The 4,107-nt window shown below is 48.1% G+C and overlaps 1 pseudogene; it reads left to right on the top strand.

Annotated features, from left to right (window-relative positions):
- The first annotated feature begins 301 nt into the window (after positions 1–301).
- Positions 302–1,385, top strand: LOC139002283 (deoxynucleotidyltransferase terminal-interacting protein 1 pseudogene; annotated as a pseudogene).
- The last annotated feature ends 2,722 nt before the right edge of the window (positions 1,386–4,107 follow it).

The raw sequence follows: 4,107 nt of genomic DNA, 5'->3' as shown, positions 1-4,107 counted from the left end.
TGGCCACTAAAATATTTCTTCTAATTAATTTCCTTTCAATGTGCACGAATTCGTGCACCAGGCCTCTACTACTTTAAAATAAAATATTACTACTATTTAATTAAAACTTCAATAACTGAAAATTATTGATACCCAGGTGAAGGGATGAAGGGCTCTCAAAGCACATTACTGCAGTTAGCTTATTACCTCACCATACACAGAAATACAAAGTAAGAAGCTCAGACCCAGAACAGTCTCTGAGGCACCAACACATCAGTCAACTGTCATAAAATCATTAAAGTACTCTTTGAATGACCAAAAAATGGGGGCCACTGGCGAAGCCGAGTGGGACGCTGTGGGGACCCGATGGGGCAGAGAGGGGCGGCCCGGACCTGGGAGATGCAGGCGCAGCGGGGCAGCTGGTTCTCATGAATCCTTGGAACATAATGATAAAGCACCGGCAGGTGCAGCGAAGGGGCCGCCGCTCACAGATGACCACCAGTTTCACAGATCCTGCTATCTCCATGGACCTGCTCCGAGCTGTGCTGCAGCCTAGCATCAACGAGGAGATCCAGACTGTGTTCAACAAGTACATGAAGTTCTTCTAGAAGGCAGCACTGAATGTGCGAGACAACGTTGGGGAAGAAGTGGATGCAGAGCCCCTGATCCAGGAGGCCTGCTGCAGCTGCCTGGAGCAGGCAAAACTACTGATCTCAGATGGAGAAAAAGTTATACCCAGATTGACCCATGAGCTTCCAGGGATAAAGCGTGGTCGGCAGGCAGAAGAGGATGGTGCCCATCCAGGAAGTCCCATTCCCAAAAAGAGGAAGGGACGGCCTCCTGGACACATCCAGTCAAATGACCGGGCAGCCCCTGGCATGGTGTGGAAACCAAAATCCTGTGAACCAATTCGCCGAGAAGGCCCCAAGTGAGACCCAGCTCGGCTGAATGGATCTACCACCTTTGTGTTAGGATCTCGAGCCAACAAAGCCCTGGGGGTGGGGGGCACCAGAGGGAGAATCTACATCAAGCACCCACACCTCTTTAAGTACGCAGCTGATCCCCAGGACAAGCACTGGCTGGCCGAGCAACATCACATGCGGGCAACAGGAGGGAAGATGGCCTACCTCCTCATTGAAGAGGACATCCGGGACCTTGCTGCCAGCGATGATTACAGAGGATGCCTGGACCTGAAGTTAGAGGAGCTGAAATCCTTTGTCCTACCCTCCTGGATAGTTGAGAAGATGCGAAAGTACATGGAGACTCAACGGACAGAGAATGAGCGTCATGCAGTTGAAGCACCTGCACAGACCTGAAGCCAGGTGGCCTGGCCACACTAGGCAGCCTTCCTCCTGACCCTCTTTTCCTGTGGCTGAGGCCACCACTGAGACTGCTCCCAGATGGATGATAAGTATTTTTGAAATTCAAATTTTTCTGATTGATCTAAGAAGGAGGGTCCTCTTGCAGGCCTGGCTCCAGCCCTCATGGTAGCAATGCGCAGTTTTCTTAAACTTCAGCCATTTGAAAACCCCTTTATGACTTTCGACATATCCATTTATTACACCTGTAGAATTTGTCTTTAAATTTACTTTCATTAAACTCACTTTTGCTATCTCTAGCTCACTCTACGGAATAATATTAGTTAAATTTGATGTGCTATCTCTACTTTAATATTCATGGGAATAGACTCCTAACTAGAACCATTTTTAAAAGTTTGTCCATATGCCACATTTGACCAAAAGTCATTCTGGGTATGTCCACGCGCTACACTTTGGAAAAGTCTAATCAAATTGAGAAAGATTTAAAAAAAAAGTCCTCCCCCATCACACCCCAGTCCTCTGCCCCAGCATGTTCAACAGAAAGGCAGGCGGCAGCTCCAACCTCAGCATTTGCCAGATAGCCCTCTCCCCCTTTGCCTGCAGAATGTTCCCATTTGGACTTGCATTCTGCCTGTTATTTGGGATTGCCACATTTCTGTTGCCCACCTCATTATAGAAGGGGCTACATTTATGCCCTGGGAAACTGACACTCCCACAGCGGCAATGCCAGCCGGTCGGCCAAGATAAAGTATCAGGGCAGAATTAATAGACCGGCGCTCAAGTCCTCGTTTATACACGGGCCAAGTCACCGGGGGCGTGCGTGGCTGTGTTAAAAGTGGGTTGTCAACCTCCCCATCAGCATCCTGCCAACAGCTGGGTGACAGCAGGCCCTACAGCCTCCTTGACAACCCAATTCAAATGTCTCCTTGGTGATCATCAACCACTCGAGTTTAATTTACTCAAATTCTCCACCAACTTTCTAGCTGGGCATTCTTGGTTTAGGAAGCCCTGCTTTGTTTTTTTTCTTTTCTTGCTTTTTTCCTCAATGGCATGTGGCATCTCTGATGCAGTTTGATTAAAGACACCCCCCCCCCCCCCCTTCTGTTAGCTGCTTTTCAAGGTCAGATGGTTTAGATATTTCCAGAAGGCTGCCACTGCCTCTTAGGCCGGCACATGTGCATGGGATGCCATTGGCAGGGGCTTCCAGGCGCATGGCTGAGTCCATTAAGACCTAGTGAAGCCTGAAAGGAAGGATCAATGTTTCATTTACATCTGAAGGCTCGACATCTCATCACATCCTGCTGGAAACAGGCTGGACAACATCTTAATACTAATCAGCTCCCTCTGACATTGAATTCTAAGGGTGGGTATTTTGAAAACCAACACTATGAGCGCTGGCCCTGGCGGCTCCGCGCAGGCAATCATCTGCCCCCTCGCCAGACTGTACAATTTGACACTCTTGTTCAGCGGCTTCTCACTCATTAAACTGATCAAGATACAAAACTTGTTAGTTAATTTTTCATGCACTTTAGGGACCGGGCTGCATATTTTAATGATCTGCGCTCAGAATGTGCTGATCAAACTGCATATTTTGTTGATTCGCAGTGACATATCCTTAACCACAGCGTCGCTCGCGCAGGGTCCTGGGTGATGTGAGCTGCATCCGGAAAGCGTGGGGTGGATGCTGTGTGTGCTAATTGAACTGCGGAGCTGCACCGAGGCTCTGACGTGCTCCTTACCGATTGATCTGAATAGTAACCATTTGGAATGTTCATATCTTGTACCTCAGGGCTCAGACGGTATCAAAACCAATATTTACTAGAGTGGCATTTGGTAGACCTTTCAGCACTTTTCTCATTTTCAAGTTTTGGTCAGGAAAAAATGGGTTATCCCCTACCTCCTCCCTAAAAGCTCCCCCATCCCAGCACACACACATCAATGAGATAAACAAAGAAGTCAGGGAATCATTCTAGACAAGTTTGAACAGAAAGAAAACAATAGTCTCCCCTCACCCCCCACTCTCCACCCCCGCAACCCCGGATTCTGTCGATGTTCAGGGCTTAGAATTGGCTCTACGCTTTTGGAAAATAAAGATTCCAACCTTGCTGTCTCTGACCCCAGGTCACTGACTCCAGAATAACTCCTTAGGCAGAGTGGGTGTTGAGGGTGCCCTGCCAGTGAGGGGGTGGGGAGCTAGGCTGCTAGGGCCTTCCTCAGACACCAGACAACGAGGGGAGAGGAATAGGTCTGTCCCGGACACCACGAGGAATTTGAGGGAATAAGAAATGAATAAAAGATTTGCAAGAGGCCCTGAGGTCCCAGATGAGATTTCGAGAGCACAGACACACGATGGGTTCTAAAAGCACGGTTAGGGGATTTTCTTCTTAAGTAACACTTGTCAGCCCAGATCAAGAAAAGACAAAAGTGGGAGTTACCCAGAGGTGTGAGCAGGCTAGGTGGGACTGCGAGGAGAGGGATGGTAGGTGTTAGAGAGAGTGCTGTGGGGACAGTAAAAGAAGTACCCAGGCCGAGGAGCCAGCCAAGCAAGGCCACGAGGACGGCCTGGTTGCAGAGAAAGTCGGGGAAGCCAGGTACCAATGACTAGAAGCATTAAGCTGGTTTTGTTTCCTCTTATGCCATTCATTAGAATGAATTAATTTCCAAAGCTTATGGAGCTCTCATTCTGTGATATGAGAAAACAAGAGAAGGTTACTCCTTATAAGTGATTAAAGAGAGGAAAAAGGCAGGTAACTTCCAAATGTTAGTTCATTAAAATGGAATTCCCCATCTGATAGCTATTTGACAAAAG

This window comes from Myotis yumanensis, unplaced genomic scaffold (genome assembly GCF_028538775.1).
Source record: "Myotis yumanensis isolate MYYU_CA2020_CCGP unplaced genomic scaffold, mMyoYum1.0.hap1 SCAF_2, whole genome shotgun sequence".
Taxonomy (NCBI): domain Eukaryota; kingdom Metazoa; phylum Chordata; class Mammalia; order Chiroptera; family Vespertilionidae; genus Myotis; species Myotis yumanensis.
This window is presented reverse-complemented; position numbering and strand designations above follow the sequence as displayed.